The sequence below is a fragment of the Hemiscyllium ocellatum genome, chromosome 43, assembly GCF_020745735.1.
Source record: "Hemiscyllium ocellatum isolate sHemOce1 chromosome 43, sHemOce1.pat.X.cur, whole genome shotgun sequence".
NCBI classification, from domain to species: Eukaryota; Metazoa; Chordata; class Chondrichthyes; order Orectolobiformes; family Hemiscylliidae; genus Hemiscyllium; species Hemiscyllium ocellatum.
In genome coordinates this window covers 28408394-28429412 of record NC_083443.1, presented here as the reverse complement: position 1 = coordinate 28429412, position 21019 = coordinate 28408394, and the positions used below count along the sequence as shown (strand labels likewise).

The following is a 21019-nucleotide window of genomic DNA, read 5'->3' as shown; positions in this document are numbered from 1 at the left end:
TCCGGACTGAGAGTCCATCACACTGGAACAATAATCTGCCACTCCAGGCCGAGAGTCTGCCATGCCTGGGAATGAGAGACGGCCATGTTGAGCCAAGGGTCCGCCACATTGGGCCAATAGACTGCCTCACTGGAGGCTGAGAGTCTGCCACAGTGAGCCAAAACACCACCATATCCCTGGCAGTCAATAATTTGCCAAGTTAGCTGAGACACTGCCATGCTGGACAAAGAGACTGCCATGCCGAGCTGAGAGATGCCACGTCAGACCAGCAGTCTGCCACGCTGGACCAAGAATCCAACATGCCGGCGAGCAATAGCCACGGTGGGATTTGAGAGTCTGCCACACCGAGCCAAGAGACTGCTATGTTGACTGAGAGTCAACCATACTGGGCCAAGAATTCACCACTCTGGACTGAAACTCTGCCACAGTGAGACGAGAGACCCACCACCCCAGACCGAGTGTACACCACACTGGTGGTAATCAGCCATACAGGTGCATGAGAGGTCGCCACACCAGAGTGTGAGTCCGTCATACTGGACTGAGAGCTTGCCCTACTGGTCAGTGAGAGACTGCCACACTGCAGCGAGAGTCCACCATGCCGGTGAGAATTTGCCACGCCCGTGATTGATGATTACCATGCTGGAATGAAAGTCTGCCATGCCAAGAATATGACATTCCGGGCCGAGAGACTGCCACGCCAGCCAAGAGTCCACCACACCAGGCTGAGAGACTGCCATGCCCGAGTGAGAGTCTGCGACGTATGACCACAGGCCCACAGCAAGATAACTGATTCTCAACTGCTCTCTGTTTATGAACTAGCAAGGCACTCAGTTCAAGGGTAATTAGGGATGGGCATAAAATGCAGTAATGCCCACATCCGTTGAAACAATCAAAAACACCATTAACAAGAATAACTGAGTTATCTAACTCCCGTTTATATGACGGCACTGAGGTAGAATAGCTGCACATTTGCTGACATAATGACAGTGACTGTATGCACTTAGTGCTGTTGTACAATGTTAATTATACCAACATAGTATTTAATTATTTCCAGTTGCAATGGTTATTTCTGTGATTGAATGCTGCAGCCTTCCCCCATTTTTTAAATTATAAAATGTGTGCCAATGGTGCAGTGAGATTCGAAAAGCTATTTGAGGTTACGGAATGTTTCTTGGCACAAGGGACCGAGTAGCTTTAAGAACAGGTCCAATTGCAACACAGGAAGTGCTTGTAGCAGTCAGTGCTGCACTAACAGGCTGACAGCACACTTTTCCTGTTGGTATAACTGCAAGCAAACTAGAATCCTGGCTCACTCTTTGTGCCTGCTTGTACCTAGGTACTGGCTCTTTTACTTTCCGTCTTATGTCTGAATTTCGTTCGATATCCCAGGAGTGCAGTGTCTGACTGTGGTTCAAAACTCTGTGGCTGGTTATTACTCAAACCTTATTTGACTTAGTTCAACAACCAAGGAGTCAAGTGAAAACAGCATTGGAGGTAATGACTGTGTTAAAATTTGAGCTAGGGATTTATGAAAATTGTGCATAACTGTTAGCATTATTAACAATGGATGAAAGGTGGTCAGTGCCAAATAATCCTAAAATGATGCTTTGGGTGAAAGGGCAAATGCTGGGAATTAAAAACATTTGTTTTTATACAGCACATATCACAATATCCCAAAACATTTCCTAGTCAATGCAGCTCTACGGTCAATATCACAGCCAACTTATGCACAGCTAGCTTCCGCAAATAGCAATAATGACTAGACCATCATTTTGCTTTAGTGATTTTCCTCAGGATTGGCTTGGATACTGGTGATAGCTGTCCTTCCCTTTTTCAAAATAGTTGCCTTGGTATCTTGTTGTCCATCTGAGAGGATAGACAGAGCCTTGGTATGTTTCATCTGACAGTGCGCCGCTTGCTTGGGTATTACATTGAAGAGTCGGCCCAGAGTTCATGATCAAATTTCCATAATGGGATAATGAGTCTATCACCTTGAGATTGAAAATGGTACCTCTGAGAGACAATCAGTCTGCTGCTTGTTACAAAGATCCCATAGCATTATTTGAAGAAGTGATGCAGGTTCTCCCCAGAGCCATGGATGATAGTTATTGCTGAATTAACATCACTAAAGAGATTATGTGGTTATTTACCTTTTTTCTGTTTATGGCAACTTACTGTGTACAAATTGCCTGTCATGATTCCTATATTATAAAAGTCACTGCATTTCAAAAACAATTCATTAGCTGTAACGCACTTTGCGACAGATTCTTACACAAGTGAAAGGAGGGAGACAGCAGGAAGAACAGAAGGAAAGATCTGAGATAGAGATCAAATAATAAACAATTTCATGCATCAAGAAGCAGAGAGTGATATGGGTGTGAGACAGAAACAAATCTGAATGGATTGAGAGTCACTATACGTATTCAAAGTGGATTCTCACAAATTTTGGGATGTTTTAGTATTTAGGAAGAGCAATTGCAAATCTTTCTGTAATTTGGCTCAAAACTATTGTTTTACTGTAATTGGCCAGTTATGTCTTGTAGTGGCTTGCCCCTGTTAGAATTTCCTCTACCAAACTGGTTTATCCATTTACAACGTGTGATTTGTTCTGAAAGCGTCAGGCATGGCTGATATTCTGAAATGACATGGATAGATATTTTAAAGTGTAAATTTATAAAGGTATGTTACGTAATGTGCAAATTTGGCTTGATGTAAACAGCAAAAATAGTTCAATTACTTTCAATACTGTAAAGTGCATGGCATTCTGCAGTCCTTCCCTGCATTGACAATCACAATGCATGACAGACAGTCTCAGGAGTTTTACACATGTTCCAACTCACCACTAGACTATGGCAGTAGTGTATTAGACAGTGGCCCTTCCCCACTGAGACTCTGCAGAGGCTAGCACAAGTTCTCGTCTGCTTCTCTAGACCCCAGAATGCAACATTTCGTCTCCCCCTCCCACTCTGCCGAGGACACGGAGGTCCTGGGCCTCCTTCACTGCCGCTCCCTCACCACCAGACGCCTGGAGGAAGAACGCCTCATCTTCCGCCTCGGAACACTTCAACCCCAGGGCATCAATGTGGGCTTCAACAGTTTTCTCATTTCCCCTTCCCCCACCTCACCCAAGTTCCAAACTTCCAGCTCAGCACTGTCCCCATGACTTGTCCGGACTTGTCCTACCTGCCTAGCTCTTTTTCCACCTATCCACTCCACCCTCTCCTCCCTGACCTATCACCTTCATCCCCTCCCCCACTCACCCATTATACTCTATGCTACTTTCTCCCCACCCCCACCCTCCTCTACGTTATCTCTCCACGCTTCAGGCTCACTGCCTTTATTCCTGATGAAGGGCTTTTGCCCGAAACGTCGATTTCGCTGCACTTTGGATGCTGCCTGAACTGCTGTGCTCTTCCAGCACAACTAATCCAGAATTTTGTTTCCAGCATCTGCAGTCATTGTTTTTACCTCCTAGACTATACCAGTCAATACAGGCGATAGTCAACAGTTCTTTGCATGGAAGATCAGCAAATTTCAGACAGGCCAAAGAATACCTACAGTTGAGTGGATAGTGCTTGGCAGCAACTGACATTTGTCTTGCTGTATGTCCCTGGAAACAGCACAGAGACTTACTGCTCAGGATGAACCTCAACAAAAGCCACTGCATGTGTCCCAGATTGCAAAAGTTCATTCCACGAGGATAAAGCAACCAGCAATTATTGGCACCGCATCCACAAATATTCACGCACTTCTCCACTAATGTTTAGTAGCAGCAGTGTGTGTACATCCTGTAAAACGCACCACAGAAATTCAACAAGGCTCCTTAGATATCATACTCAAAGCCAATGCCCATTACCATCTAGAAGGAAAAACACTAGCAGATATATGGGAATGCCAACATTAGTGAAGCCCAATCCCTTGAATGAATAACGAAAAAGATGAGAGCATTACAGCAGCATTATATGAGACTCCAGGTGAGGATGAAAGATATGACACGGATATAGCTTGGTGGTTTTGTAAGTTCTGACAATGAAATATTCTGTCAAATGACCATGATATTTTGCTCAGACAGCTATCCAACAGGTCCCACCATCTCACTGGGAAAAAAGGCATGGTAATATTTGATGTTGATGTACCAAGGGTATAGGGACTTCTTGTTGCAGCTTTACATAAGTTTGGACATTAGGATGACATTTGTACCCTCTTCATCCAGAGGTTTATACACGGTGTCCCATTTTAGATCTCTGGGCAAAATAGAATAAGACTGCCCCAACACTGAGTAGTGTCGAGAGAATGGTGCTGGTCAGGCAGCCTCCAAGAGCAGAAGAATCGACAAAAGCCATTCATCAGGAATGAGGCTTGTGTGCCAAGAGGGTGGAGACATAAATGGGAGAGGGGGTGGGGCTGGGGGGGGAACGTAGCTGAGAGTGTGATAGAGAGATGAAGTTGGGAGTAATGGTGATAGGTCCGAGAGGAAGGTGGAGCAGATAGGTGGGAAGGAAGATGGACGGGTAGGACAGGTGATGAGGGCAGTGTCAAGTTGGAAGGTTGGATCTGGCATAAGGTGGTGGGAGAGGGAAAATGAGAAAACTGGTGGAATCCACATTGATACCGTGTAGTTGGTGGGTCCCAAGGCAGACGATGAGGCATTCTTCCTCCAGGTGTTGGGTGGTTAAGATGTAGCAATGGAGGAGGCCCAGGACCTGCATGTCCTTGGCAAAGTTGGAGGGGGAGTTGAAGTGTTCGGCCATGGGGCATTGGAGTTGGTTGGCGCGAGTGTTCCGGAGATGTTCTCTGAAGTGTTATGCAGAGTAGGACATGGATCAAGTCAGTAAAAAGTGAGGTCTGCAGATACTGGAGATCAGAGCTGAAAACGTGTTGCTGGTTAAAGCGCAGCATGGATCAAGTCAGCACCATGTACAGCAACAGAAGGAGCACCCTGCATCTGATCACCAGGTTCTCTCACACAATGGAGAGGATACATTGCTCCCACATCCCAGTTTCTGAGGCAAGATCAGGCCCCTCAAAACTATAATTTTTTTTATTCTTTCCTGAAATGTGGGTGTCACTGGCAAGGCCAGCATTTGTTGCCTATGTCTAATTATCCTTGAACCGAGTGGCTTGCTCAGCTGTTTCATAGGATAGTTAAGAGTAAACCATTTTATTGTGGATCTGGAGTCACACGTAGGCTGGACCAAATAAGGACAGCAGAATTTATTTGATCTGATTTATTGTAGTCACATGTACCCAAGTACAGTGAAAAGTTTTGTTTTGCAGATCATAACAAACAAGGACAAACAGATCATAGGGTGTTCAGACCGAGTGAGGCATACAAGGTTACGGCTGCACAGGAGGTGCACAAAGCAAAATTAACATCAGCAGATCAACCTTATTTGAAGTTTAGGGATGACCATTCAATAGGCTGGCTTCAAGAGGATACCAGTGAATCAGATGAATTTTTATGATAATCAGTCATATTTCCACAGGACCACTACTGAGATTTACATTAGATTTCAGTTGCCGTGGTGACATTAGAATGCATGTCATCAAAGCATTCATCTGGATCACTAGATTACTAGTCCAATGAAATTATCACCACATCACCATCTTCCTTTTATCCGACTACACGGACTGTAACCACTTTTGCAAATGAAACAAATGTTTGTCTGTGACACTCACATTCCAAAAGGGACCATTAGACATACGAGCAGAGTTAGGCCATTTGGCCCATCAAGTCTGCTCTGGCATTTAATCATGCTGATATTCTCTTGCCTTCTCCCTGTAACCTTTGATCCCCTTACTAGTCAAGAGACTTTTTTTTCTGTTTTAAATTCAATCAATGACTTGACCTCCACAGCCTTCTGAGGCAACGAACCCTACTGATTGGCCACCTTCTGGCTGCAGAAATTCCTCCTTATCTTAGTCTCAAAGTATCATCCCTTCACTCTGAGGCTATGCCCTTGGGATCTTGTCTCTCCTACTAGTGGAAACATCTCTACATCCACTCTATTCAGGCCTTTCAATATTTTGTAAATTGCAATGAGATCACCCCGTCATCTTTCTAATCTTCATTAAATAAACACCCAGAGTCCTCGACCGCTCCTCGTATGACAAGCTCTTCATCCCCAGGTCCTCCTGTGGATCACTCCAAGGTCAGCACATCCTTCCTTGGATACAGACCCAAAACTGCTCACCATGTTCCAATCACAATCTGACCAGAGCCTTATACAATCTCAGCAGTACATTCCTCCTCTTGTATTCTAGCCCTCTCAAAGTGAATGCCAACATTGTAGTTGCCTTCCTAACTGCCAAATGAACCTGCATGTTAACCTGAACCAAATCCTGAACTAAGACTCCCAAGTCCCTTTGTGTTTCAGATTTACAAAGCCTTTCCCTATTTAGATAATAGTCTATGCTTCTAACCTTCCTACCAAAGTGCATAACCTCACACGTTCTCAATTTGTTCCATCTGCCACTTCTTGGGTGACTGTCCCAGCCTGTCCAAGTCCTTCTGCAGCCTCCCACCTCCTCAACCCTGCTTGTCCCTCCGCCTATCTTTGTGTCATCTGCCCTCAACAATGCCCTCGGTTCTTCATCTAGATTATGAATGTATAACATGAATAATTGTGGTCCCAATGCTGGTCCCTGTGGAAAACAACTAATCACTGGCTGCCATTCTAAAACAAAAGCTCCCTTTTTCCTCACTATCTGCCTTCTGCCTATCAGCTAATCCTCTATCCAAGCCAGTACATGGTCCCTAACACAATGGGCTCTTATCTTATTTAGCAGCCACCTGTGTGTCACCTTGTCAAAGAATTCCAAGAATGAATATAAAATAAAAATGGACCCTTCTTAGTGACCATTCACCTTTCTGAAGCCTTTTTGGACAATTCTCGGTGTAAAAGATGCTGAAAGCCTGATAGTTTTCCATGTGGCAGGACGCAAATATTTACAAGTGTCTTTGAAGTACAAGGATCCTGTTGATATTTAATGAAGAAACCACTGGATTAGGCCAATGTTGCATGAGAAAATCTTTCCCATTATGTCATGGCAGATTCTGAAACAGTCTTCATGAGAAATTGGCTCCCTTGAGTAAAACTGCCACCTATTGCCAAGTCTAAAACTAGACCAACAGTGGGGCTAGTGGTAATGGCAGGGGGGGAGGGGGGGCTAAGAAAATAGCTGAGGTAGCTGAGGAAATTTTTTTTGAAAATGTTATTATAACAATACAGTGTCATTTGGTTCTATATTGAGTTGGTATGGAGAGCCATTTCCTTCTTTTCTGTATTGCTGCAACCTGTTTGCTTGAGACAAAAAAAATCTGCAGATGCTGGAATCCAAAATAGACAACTGCTTTCAGTGCTGTAGCTGCATCAACATTTTTGCCTTGAACCATGTGATCTCGCAGTGATTATTTTTAAGGAAGCAATTTCACGTGAACAGTTCAAGCTCAACATTACTTCTTTTTTAAAGGAACTGCAACGTATCAAACTCTAAACGGAGCATATAAAAAGTTCAGAAAACAACAGGACACATTCAGCTGTGGTCAGTAGTGACAAGAATTTTCCAAATGTGTCCAAACGTGGGAACTTCATCCGTCTCTTTCTCTATTCTTTCATACGATATGGCAAAGGCAGCATATCCCTAATTGCCCTTGAGCTGAGAGGCTTGCTAGAGCCATTGCAGAGGGGAGTTAGGAGTCAACCACACTGCTATGGGTCTGGAAGCACATGTAGACCAGATTGGGGAAAGATGGCAGATTTACCTCCTTGAAGAACATCAGTGAACCATGTGGGTTTTCATCACAATTGATGATAACCTCATAGTCACCATTACTGAGAGTACCTTTCAGTTCAAAATTTATTAACTGAATTTAAATTTCACTGCGATGGGATTTGAACCATGGCTTAGGGGCATGTGCCTGGGCTTCTGGATGACTAGTTCATTGACATAACAACGACATGGATTGTCTCTTCCGATCATGATCATAACCTCCAGTTATGATGATGGAACTGCAACGTGTAACTTAAAATGACATCTGGCAACTCTTTAAAAGGAAACGCCATGGGGAAATGGGGTTAATCGGCACATTTTTCAAGTTTTGTAAAGTTTATCAGTAGAAATCTACTGACTGTAAACAATGCCAAATTAATAGAAACAAGTTGCATCTTTCCAAAATTGACATTTGCTCAAGTGCTGTCAAGGGGCAAAAGTGGGAACAGGACACCGAATGTGTAGAATCATAGACACCCTACAGTGTGCAAGCAGGCCATTCAGTCCATCGAGTCCATACTGTTCCCCCAGAGATCCTATCCAGACTCCGCGCCCCCTCCCCACCATCGTATTCCTGTAATCCTGCATTTCCCATTGCCAATCCAACTAACCTATACATCTTTGGATATCAGAGAACCTGGAGGAAACCCATGCAGAAATAAGGAGAATGTGTAAAATCCACACTGGCAGTTGCCAGAGGCTGGAATTGAACCCAGGTCCATGGCATTATGAGGCAGCAGTGCTGACTATTGAGCCACAAGTGCTGACTATTGAGCCACCATGGCACCTGTGCTGTGTTGGATCATACTGAATGGTGGAGCAAGCTCAAAGGGCCACATGGCCTATTCCTGCTTCTAGGTTCAATGTTTTTATGATTAGTCTCCTCTTGTGATAGGCAATCTGTGATTCAAAGTCACTATGGAAACCATGGTAAACAGTCCTATTTATTTGGTACTGCTCTGGTAGTAGAACACCTGGGCACTTCACGTGAGACAAAGATGGGAAGCAGATGGAAAATAACATGGGTTCTGGGCAATCTAAAAACACTGGGAATGATCTTGACTATATACGTAGAAATAGAATGTGTGATATGTTCACAAGGATGATCCCTGGCCCAAAGGCATTGTCTTATGAGCATAGGCTAAACAGGTTGGGACTTTACTCACTTCAGAAGAATAAGAGGTGATCTCATTGAAACATACAGGATTCTTAAATGCTGAGAGGATGGTAAATGCTGAGAGGTTGTTTCCCTTCATGAGAGAGTCTAGTACTAGATGGCAGAGGCTCAGAATAAATGGACATCAATTCAAGACTGAGATGAGGAGGAGTTTCTTCTCTCTGAGGGTTGAGTATCTCTGGAACTCCTTGCCACAGAGAACTGTGGAGTCCTTGTTTATATTTAAGATTGAGATAAGTAGATTTTTCATCAGGAGGGGAATCAAGAAGTACATGGAAATACAGGAAAGTGGATATGCAGAATGCCGGATCAGCCATGATCCTATTGAATGATGGAGCAGACACAACGGGCCGAACCACCACTCCTGTTCCTATTTCTATGGTCTTATGGTACACTGAGATGGAGCTTGTTTTATAGCTCGTCTGACATGAAATCAATGGAAATAGCTGGGTTAACAAGGCTGTGGTGACAATCTGGAATGCGCTCTCATAAAAGAAATTTGAGTGGTTGATGGTGGATTAAGTCACAAAGCGCTCCAGTGCCAGTGAATGACCTTGACAATTGTGGGGGCATTTCAGAAACACAGTCAACGTACCTCTTGATTCAGTTAATGATGTTGTGCATTGCTCAAAACCAGCTTTGTAAAATTAATCTTCAGAAATCCAGAGTTCTGTAAGTTATGCCAAATGATTAGAAAGAAATTGCATCTTTTTAAAACTGATATTTTTTTCAAGGGCTGTCATATTCATATCTCATGCTGTTGTGCTTGAATTGATATCAAGGACCTTCAGCACACGCGCCCAGTCAAGTCTTATTCAAGTTCTCCCCTGTCATCCTTGTATTGTAACATTGACCAGCTCCAAAGTACAAACATGTCAATACTGATAAATGAAGTACTTAAGTCCAAGGTCTAAACAGATTACACTGTGACAAAATTCCAGTCACTAGTGGCAACAGGCACTGTGCTGATTGTTAAAAGTTAGTTCTCAGACAGGAACATAATTCTGTTGTCCCCCAAGTTTGAACATTTTCAAAACATTCACTGAGGCATTCATGTTCATTTTCTGTCATAATATCTTGCATATTGCACAGTAAAATCAAATTAGTTTGCCATTTTGACAAGATTGTCCTCTAATATGTGTAAAATAATTTGGCTACAGCCTGTTAAAATAGCAGGCTGAAGAACACTATCTTCATGCATCAGTGAATCAGAAAATTCAAATAGAAGGTACCAATTAAGAGGAGAAAACAGGCACCACAATGCAGAAGGTGAATATCCTGTACAGTCTGTAAACTACCAGAAGTGCTAGTGTGGAAGCCCCTTGATTTGATTATTATAAAATGTCAAACATGCTTTGGCAATGGTAGGTTACCATTAGAGGGCATTAGAGAACATGTGAGGGATTGCATTATTAGAAGTGCTGACTTTCAAATGTGGTATTAAATTGAAGAACAAGAGAGTTATCCACAATGTTTATTGTTCCACATTTGTCAACCAAAGAGGCGGTACAGATACAGAATGGGCCAAAGCTCCTCCTAGCTGAAAATGTGTTGCTGGTTAAAGCGCAGCAGGTCAGGCAGCAGCCAAGGAACATTCGACGTTTCAGGCACAAGCCCTTCATCAAAGCTCCTCCTACACTGTAACAATTCTGAAACAAAACAGAAATTGCTGGAGAAACACAGCATGTGTGACATCATCTGTGGAGAGAGAGAAAAAGTGTGTATAAGGTGAGGATGTTTAAGGTGTTATTCAGAATGCATTTGGAATATTGTGAACAGTTTTGGGCCCTGCATCTAAGGATGTGCTGACCTTGGAGAGGGTTCAGAGGAGGTTTACAAGAATGACTCTGGGTATGAAGGGTTTGTCATATGAGGAATGGTCGAGTTCTCTGGGTCTGTACTCGACAAGAGTTCAGAACGATGAGGGGCATCTGATTGAAACTTTCAGAATACGGAGAGGCTTGGATAGAGTGGACATGGAGAAGATGTTTCCACTAGTTGGAGAGACTAGGACCCAAGGGCCACAGCTTCAGAGTGAAGGGATGACCCTTAAGAACTAGGATAAGGAGAAATTTCCTCAGGCAGAACTCATTGCTGCAGAAGTCTGTGGAGGCCAAGCCACTGAATGTATTCAAGACAGAGATCGATAGATTCTTGATTGATAAGGGGATGCAAGATTACAGAGACTAGAGTTAAGAAACATATCAACCATAATAGAATAATCGATAGGCCGAATGCTGCTCCGATGTCTTACAGCCTTAAAACGTTTCAGGTCCAGTGACCCTTCTGGCCAAATATGTACACCTCAATCAACATTCCCAAACACAAGGCCAATATCACTCTGCTGTCTGTGTGTGTGTGTGTGGGGGGGGGGGGGGGGGGGTTGCTGTGGACAAATTAGCTGCTACATTTACTACAACACTTAAACATTCTTTAAATGTACTACATTGTTTGTAATACCCTTCGGAACTTCCCTGAGCTGTGGAAGGCACTGTAGAAATCCAATTTATTTTCCCACAGCTGGATTTTGTCCGACATCCGCAATGTCCTCCCCGCTCGGCCGCACACACTCTCAGACTGGAGTCCCGGTTGCTAAGTGACACCATGTGCCCCGCGTTAAACCTCCCCCCCCCCAGCTCACTTCCGCCACCCTGACTTCCGGTCCGCCGCTTAAATCTTCCCCCCCCCCCCTCTGCTCTGTTCGGTTTCGTGCTGCTGTGGCAGCTGCTCCCGCTCCCCCCTCTTGTCCGTGCCATCCCATTCCCGTCCCGCCCGGCATTTTCCCCAGAGACCAGAGTGGCCGGTGAGTGGACTTTTGGGAATAATGCTGTTGTTGGTTGTCGGATCACCAATCTGATTTCCACAGGCCCTCAAGGAGTCTGGGTTGCTGTGGCAACGTGCACTCCCCCCCCCCCCCCCCCCCCCCCCATCCATGTCAGAGCCAAGGCGAGAGATTCCAGTTATTTCCATCACATGGATCCTCTCCAGTTCCTACAGCTTGACTTTGGCTTGTGTTGGAAGGATTTGCAGGTTGATGCTCAGCCAATTTTGCTGCCCACCTTCCTTGACCATTGAGTTCTGGAAAGGGAGTCGAACTGTGGCTGAGGTAGATTAGTGACCAGCCTTCTTACTCTAGCCTTGGTGGAGATCTTGTCAGGCTTCCTTCAGGCAGAGAACTGAGGAAAAAGGCATTGTAGCTGTCGGTCCTTGATCCATTCATTACTTGGTAATAGATTGTCAGATGGACAGAGCTACATTTTAAGTGATTGAGATCCCATGGACACGTTATAGAGCTGTACGGCACCGAAACAGGCCTTTCGGCCCAACTTGTCCATGCTTGTCCAAACTTGATCAGCCAAGCATCTTAAATACACTAGAACCCATTCAGAGCGCTCACTGCCTGGCTCATGGTAATGCTAGGATATTGGGATATTGATTTTAGAGGAAACAAATGTTTGAAAGAGAAAGAGCAGAAAGGCTGAGGAATGATTGATGTTATGGAGGTGTGTACCTTGGTGTTGGCTTGTGGCTAAAGGCTTAGATCAAGGGTGTCACATTTGCAAATGTGGTTAAGAGAGTGAAATTTCTTTCTCTGGCAAGAGTCTATAAACTAAAATTAAGTCACAGGGATGGGATAAGTTGTTGCTAAGAAGCACTTCTTTACACAAGGGAATTCTCTTCCCTCAAATAACTATTGAAGCTAGGTCAAGTGCAAACTTCAGAATTGGCCTTAATGGATTTATTTTGGTAAAGGCACCATTGTTAAGGGTTATGGAATAAAGGCAGATCATTGTGGCTGCAGATGTTCAGCTCTGATCCAAGTTACAGTGGAATAGACCAGAGGAGCTGAAAGGCCGAGTCCTGTTTGTATGTCCAGTGGTCTTCACGTTTACCTTGGTATATGTTTTAAATCTTTACTTCTGAGTATCTCATTGTATTTTAATAGGTTGCTGTAATATGAAATTGAACAAGTGGAACATTATGGCACACATGCCTTTTTTACTCCATTAAACAGCCAACAGAGTTACAGTATTTGTTCGCTCAATGAATGTCATGTGTCAATAAGTTTTGCTAATGACTTTAAGAACCACAGCTAAACTGCTTTCACTCCACCATGATTTATGTGCAGAATCTCTGTGCTGAGGATTATTGCTGTATTGAGGTCAGGCTGAGTGTGTTTATATTGTAGCTACCTGTTTGAGAGCAGAGTTAATGTTGGTGAAAATTGATTTGTTTTTCACTGCTAGGGTATATTGAAACTTAGCTGTGTGAGTTTGCATCCCCTTGTGCTTTTGAAAGAATAATCTGTTTCTCAAAGTGTTAAATTTCAGATGTTTTCAGTGCCAGGATCTCTGTTGCTATCAGTCAAGATGATCAATTATCATTACTTTTGAAGTACAGAAACATCTAATGTTTTAGTGATAATAACATTCAACTGGAAGATGTATGAAGCAACCACATGCTGTTTACAAGAATATTCTGATTCTAGAGCAATGTTGAAGTGTATCTGTTGCTTATGAAATCCATGGACTGAGTTATAGTTCAAAAAACTTTGGCTGCACCAGCCTTGAAAGAAGTGGATAGAGATACAGGAGGTACTCATTGCAGTAGGAAAGCTTAACACTGTGCATTAGTTCAAGTTAAGTCACAAGTTCAAGACAAAAGGGTATAGTTGCAAGTTAGTGAAAGCAAAGCTGAGCATGGATGACAGATTGATGATGAGGATCGTAGTTTTTATATATATATATATATATATATAAAGAAAATGAACAAGCCTTAACGTAGATCCTTTAATGTATGAACACATTCTAAAGTCCTTCATTTTTCTTTTAGAGTCTAATGTTAACAAGGAGATAGTATAACAGAATGGTGGCTCAGTGGTTAGCACTGCTGCCTCACAGGGCCAAGACCTGGGTTCAATTCCATCCTCAGGTATCTGTCTGTGTGGAGTTTACACATGTGGGTTTCCTCCCTCAGTCCAAAGATGTGCAGGTTAGGTGAATTAGTTATGGGAAATGCAGGGTTACAGAGATAGGATAGAAGGGTGGGATGGTCTTCGGAAGGTCAGTGTGGATGTGATGGGCCAAATGGCCTACTTCCACACAATAGGGATTCTATAATTATACAATCAGCCATGATCTAATTGAATGGTGATTCACACTTGACAGGCTGAATGGTCTGTTTCTTGTTGCCATGTTCCAGTCAAGCAAGAATGATAGCAGAGACAACGAAGGAGATTTTGGGACGGGATGATTGTAATCTTGGTCATGGAGATGGATTTTGAGAAGGAGTTTGGAGTTAGTGAAATTTACTGTGGGGTTTCTAGAATCTGCTCCCCAGACTATAAAAGGCCAGCACCTTGCCACTTCAAAGAATAAGACTGAAAATTGTGTAAACAAATCTGGAACCTGGAGTGTGCAAACATGCACAGGGGATGTTTATTGAGTTGGCAGGTTCTATTTATTAGCTAACCCAGTGTGTTTGCTTTTCAGTACAATGTTGTTCAAAGGCATAGGAAAGGAAAATTTGATGGAACCTTTTCGTTTGGAGTAAAAATGACTGTGGTAGGCAACAGAGCTGATTGCTTCTTCAAGGGTGTTGGGAACAAATTATATAACAACAGACTTTAAAACTGTGAAATTAAAATTGCTAAAATTTTGTGTTCTCCATACCCTGCAAGAACAGCTGTTAAATTATTTACTGACTGATGTTTGTCAGAATGACTCTCTAGTCTATCCATATAGCATGCTTCTCTGAGACTAGAGAACAGCCGTTTGCAAGGCTGTGGAGTACTGTGTTTCACTGGGCAGGATGGAGATATGTGGGGAGGTTTGGATTAATGTCCCTTGTCTTACACCATTCCAATATAGTTTGTAATTAGCTTCAATTTAATTTTTTAGATTAGATTAGATTACTTACAGTGAGGAAACAGGCCCTTCGGCCCAACAAGTCCACACCGACCCACCGAAGCGCAACCCACCCAGAACCATTCCCCTACATTTACCCCTTTACCTTGCACTACGGGCAATTTAGCGTGGCCAATTCACCTAACCTACACGTTTTTGGACTGTGGGAGGAAACCCACGCAGAGACGGGGAGAATGTGCAAACTCCATACAGTCGCCTGAGGCAGGAACTGAACCCGGGTCTCTGGCACTGTGAGGCAGCAGTGCTAACAACTGTGCTACCGTGCCGTTTTTGTGTTGGGGTCCCATCCTCTATATGATGCAGCTAACCATCTGGGTTTTGCCGCTGGGAGACTACTTACACATTGTACAGCCTTGTCATTTTGAGTCATAGAGTCATACAGCTCAGAAACAGACCCTTCGGTCCAACTCGTCCATGCTGACTAAGTTTCCTAAACTAAACAAGCCCCATTTTGGCCCATATCCCTCAAACCTTTCCGATTCAAATCTTTTAATTTTGTAAGTGTACTTGTATTGACCACTTCCTTTGGCAGTTCATTCCACATATAATCCACCCGCTGTGTGAAAAAGTTGCCCCCAGATTCCTTTTAAATCTTTCTCCTATCACCTTCAAAATACTCCCCCTAGTTTTGAATTCCTCCATCCGAAGGGAAAAGACATTTGCTATCAACTTTATCTATGCCCCTCATGATTTTATAAACCTCTATAACATCATCCCTCAACTTCCTATGCTCTAGTGGAAAAAGTCCCAACCTATTCAGCCTCATCTTTATAACTCCAGCCCTCTAGACCTGGCAACATCGTGGAAATCTTTTCTGAACTCTCTCCAATTTAATAATATCTTTCCTATATAGGGCAACCAGTACCGTACATAGTACTCCAAAAGTGGCCTCACCAACCTCAACATGACATCCCAACTCCTATACTCCATGGTCTGAGCAAATAAGGCAAGTGTGCAAATATCTTCTTAACTATCCTGTCTACCTAAAATATCTTCTTAACTATCCTGTCTACCTGTGACACAGCATTCAAAGAACTATGTAGCTGAATCTCTAGGTCTGTCTGCTCGACAACACTACCAAGGACCCTTCCATTAACTGTATAGGTCCTACCCCTTGTTTGTTTTATCAAAATGCAGTACCCTGCATTTATCCAAATGGTTGGGGTAATCAAGATCTCTTTGTAATCGTAGCTAATCTTCTTCACTGTCGACTATAACACCAATTTTGGTGTAATCTGCAGTCTGACTAGGTGTGCCTCCTAAACTCGCATCCAAATTGTTTGTATAAATGATTAACAACAATGGACCCAGCAGAACACAATTCTTGCAGAACACACTGGTCACAGGTCTCCAATGTGAAAGACAATCCTTCACCACCACCCTTTGTATTCTACCATCAAGCCAGTTTTATATCCAATTGGCAAGCTCTACCTGAATCTCATGGGATCTAACTTTACTAATATGTGTGAGAAAGTCAATGGATGAGCTGCCGAGAAGCCCCAGTCCTTGTTTGGTGTGGTCTAAAGTAGAATGCCAGTCCCTGCCGCTTGGGTACAAGAGAATTAAAGCAGAAAACAAAAGTGATTTGATTCTACAGTGAGGACAGACAGAGCTAGTAGACCAGTCTATCTGCCATATAATAAGGATTTCAGTTGGTGAAAGCTGATGAGCCTACAGATTGTAAACAAGCCTTTCCACCCTTCTGGTTTATGCTCCTAAACAGTGCCTTTTTCACCCAGCCCCCTGTTTTCTAAACTTTTCTTTCTTGTGCAAATCTAGCTTCCCCTTAAACGTCACTCCACTATTGATCTCAGCCATTCCACATACAGACCATTTTTGGGTCAAGAAGATGCTCAAAGTATGAGACTCCATGAGTGCTGAACTGCTCGAAAGAAGAAAGGCTGGTCCAATAGATGATATTGTATTATCTCTCGATGATCAGATTTGCTTTAAAGCATATGGACTGTTAAAAGTGTGGATAGTGTAGGAGAAAGGTAACTGAGCCAAGGAGAGGTGAGTTCAGCGCAGCGTAAGGAAGGAGTGACCATAGGACCATAAGAAATAGGAGCAGGAGTAGGCTGTTCAGCCCCTCAAGCCTGCTTCGCCATTCAGTAGTTTCAGGGCTGATCTAATATTCCTCATGTCCATTTTTTCTCCCTTTTCCCCGTAACCCATAACCCCTCCCCTACTGATCAAGAATCTACTATCTCAGCCTTAAATATACTCAGGGCTCTGTTTCCACAACTGTCTGTGACAAGGAGTTGCAAAGATTCCGACAACCCTCTGAGAAAAGAAACCCCATCTCATCTCAGTCTTAAATCGCCACCCCTTTATTCTGAGACCATGCCTTCTGGTCTAGACTCTCCCATAAGGGGAAACATTCTCTCAGCATTTACCCCGTCAAGTCCATGAAGAATCCTTTATGACTGCATCAGGGAGAGATGGGTGAGCTCCCTCGAGCATAGCTTCCCAAAATAAGGATCAGGACTACAATTGGCGTTGCGAGGTGAAACTTTGGGTTCGTGAGCTTTGAGGCAGCAGTGGGTGCTGTGCAGTTCTGACTGAGTTATCGTAGGTGCTCCAACAGACAGGCCCCTGCTCTCGCAAGCCCCCAACCCCCACAGGCATCACCCACTTCCATTCTCTCAAATGTCTCATCCTGCCCCCACTGCTCCCATTCTCAAGTCTCACCAAGGGGTGTGATCATTTTCAAGCCACTGTATTGGGTCACAGTGGGAAAATATTTGGGAAGCAATGCCTGAGTGCATGCTGAAGTATTAGTCTCTGCAATGAATTATGTAGAAAAGATTTCCCAACTTCAGAGCCAAAAAAATGAGCTGTCATTCTCTGAACTTGAGCGCATGCTGTCAGTCACAAATGAGTGAAATATATGATTCCTATTAGTGAACTCTCTGCTTTCTCTCTCTCTCTCTCTCTGACAGGATCCTGTTATTAAAATGTGTGGCTTCGCTTAGGTGAATGATATGGAAAAGCTTTTGCATTTTTTTTGGCTGCAGTCCTGTAGAAATATCAAATGGCAAGGCTGAAAGTGAGACGAGGTGTCCTAGGATTCTGCAGTGCTGATGTAATCACTGTGATGTAGGGGGCTGTCTCTACATCTGCCCCAGTTTCTGTGCTTTGGGATTGATCCACAAAGTTGATTTCTTTCACTTTGGAAAAGCCGTCTTAGTAAAAATCAGAACAGGTCACTGAATTGTTATGATATGAAAGGAGGCCATTTGACCCATCGTATCTGGGACTAGCTGCAGTGATTCGGGGAAAGAAAAACCTGAGGTGAGAGTCCGTTTTTCTACAATTGCTAACGTGAACATGAAAGTGTCTTTTGAGGTGCTGCAGTTTTGATGTTGTAAATCAGTGGTGTGCAGTCTTTTTAGTTGTGGTGCCCCATTCAAATCTTTGAAGTTTTCAAAGATGTACAAAGTAAATATCTTGTCCCACCATAGAAATGATTAGTATGTGCGAACCAAAATTACTAAACAATAATTGAGGGGTTCCCAGTGTCCTCCACTCAGCGTGCTCCCTTTCAAGGGTCTAGACATAATTTAAAATAAGGAACCCAATTATTCGCACTGTCACTGCACCGTTTGCATCATTTTGGAGAGTTATTTTAAAAAGCTATGAGTGACTTATTGGAAAATAGTTGTTGCTGAATATATTCTTTCCCTGGTGTGAAGTGGAATAACACATGGCTGCTATTTGGATGCCAGCTGAGTTCCTTCAGTGCAGACTTCCAAAAACTTACTGGGAAATTGAAATAGCCATGCAGAGGCTGGTATCCCGTCACCAAGTCACCCTTTATTTACATGTACATAGTGCACTGGCTGAGGCCAGCCATTTCAGAGTCAGTCCCTGAAAGACAAGGGACTCTGAATCCCCTGTCAGCCAGGGCTGCCTGATTGTCCAAGGTCAACAATCCCAATCAAGGATCTCATAGTCAATAAGATCCCCCTGGTTTCAATCACTACAGAAATGATGTTTAGATGATGAGACAGGGCAGGGAAAGTCTCAGTCATTGTCTCTGATTCTCAGACAGTGTTTGGTTCCCTGCAGTGATAGGTTTCAAAGCTCATCACACTGATCCGCTCTGGATGACTATCTTGGCTAACTTCCAGACATCTGATCTCACACAGCTCCTGGGACATCTTCCTGGAGCTCACTTCGCAAACATTAGTTACTTCAAGGGAAGAGCTGCTCTTGCTGAAAAATAAACTTATTTCGGCACAGCAACATTAATATAAGTTAGCAAATACAAAATAGAAAGAACACCAACATTTTGAGAACACGTGCTTATGCCCAGCCTCAGTGATTACCTTTCTGAAATACTTTTGTTTTTAGTTAACCTATTTTTCTAACCAAAATGTTTGGAGATGTTATTACACATCTCTGGAGCAGGTAGACTTGAACCAGGTCTCTCGGTCCAGGGGTAAGGACAGTACCACTGTACCACAAGAGGGGCATTGTTCTGAGGATACTGGCCACCTAAGTAAACAAGCAGCAAGTGCTTTGAGCAGAGAGCATAAGACCTAATTAATCTGACTCATTAATTCCCAAATCAGGCAAGTAGAGGATGAAATTATTTTACTTGGTACAGCATCTTTGCTTTTGTCTCATCTTTTACAAATAAATATGTATTTCAATCAGGTCCATTGCAACGTTGGGGCGCACCTACATGTTTTACAGCTCGTGAAGTGTCTCTGAAGTGCTGCAATTGAATGTAAGAAATGGAGCAGTCAAATTTGCCCACAGCAAACTCACAAAAACAGCAGTGTAATAATAACAATTACTTGTGATCTGTTTTTATTGTGTAACGCAAGGTTAAATTTTGACCCGGACACTAGGGAGAACTCCTGAAACATATTCTCCAAGAAGTAGTCCAAAGGGTTCTTTTACATCTACTTTCCTGATGAAGGGCTTTTGTCCGAAACGTTGATTTTCCTGCTCCTCGGATGCTGCCTGACCTACTGTGCTTTTCCAGCACCACTCTAATCTAGACTTAGAGCACATTGGCCTTGCTTTGACATCTCAACTGAAAAGTAGCTACTCCAATAGGGCAGCATTCCTTCAGAAATGCACTGGAGTGTTAGCCTTGAATTTTATGCACAATCTGCTGGGAAGAAAGACGCCCCAACCCGTGTCCTCAACCAGGCCAACATCCCCAGCATCGAGGCATGGACCATCCTTAATCGACTACAAGAGGCTGAGCATGTTGCCCGCATGACCAACACGAGACTCCCAAAGCAGGTGCTCTCCTACCAGCCCCGAAATGGCAGGCGAACCACTGGTGGACAGAGGAAGTGCTTCAGGAATACCCTCAGGGCCTCACTGGGGAAGTGCAGCATTCCCATAGACACCTGGGAATCACTGGCCCAAGACTGTCCAAATGGAGGAGGATCTGGGAAGGCGTCAAGCACTTCAAGGTTTGGGAAAAAAGCGGAAGCCAGAGGAAAACAACATAAGGGGCGTGCTGTCACACTAATCCCCCATCCACCCCTTCCTGTGACCACCACCTGCCCCAAGTATAACAGAAGCCTGCGGAAGCCACATTGGTCTGTACAGTCACCTACGGACTCACCCTGAGAGTGGGAGAGAGTCATCCTCATCTGGGAGGAACCGCCAATGAATGAGCTCAGGTCTTAAGGGGCACTGGTGTGTTTTGAAGATAAATACAGAAGTTGAGGTCATTTAGCTTAATCTCCCACAGCAGCCTCTGACGGCTTTCCTCTTCACTGTCTAATCACTGGAGTTTATGCCTCCACTCCCCATGCTTGCCCTTGTTATTGCTGTTGTGGGTGGGTCGAGAACTAAGACTGCTGTTTTAAAATTTGGGGTCAGAAGAAGGTGGAGATGGGGTTATACAGTTTTTTTAAGGCAGGGGATAGATCTGTGTTAGGCAGGAGAATCAAGGATTGTCAGATCTGGATAAGAATATGGAATTCAAAACAAACCAATCAGATGTGATCTTATTGAACGGTGGGGCAGGCTCAAGTGGCTAGACAGTCTGCTTCTCCTGTTTCATATGTTCATATGTCTGACAACCATTCTCCGTCGTTACTGCTTTGATAGCAGGTCTAAATGTGCCTCTTTGCTCTGTATTCATGGTTTGACTTCTATTAATCTCAAT

At 43.6% G+C, this 21019-nt stretch overlaps 1 protein-coding gene across 5 annotated transcripts in view; it reads left to right on the top strand.

Moving 5' to 3' along the window:
- Nucleotides 1-1261: 1261 nt before the first annotated feature.
- Nucleotides 1262-21019, top strand: part of csgalnact2 (chondroitin sulfate N-acetylgalactosaminyltransferase 2) — a 60932-nt gene continuing 41174 nt past the window's right edge. For 2 of the 5 annotated variants that reach the window (XM_060854063.1, XM_060854064.1), the window contains exon 1: nt 1272-1494. The gene's annotated coding sequence lies outside the window, so the exon portion shown is untranslated. Of the gene's footprint in view, nt 1495-11675; nt 11754-19539; nt 19613-21019 lie in introns of those variants that run through there. The other 3 variants (XM_060854067.1, XM_060854068.1, XM_060854066.1) reach the window with 3 other exon arrangements.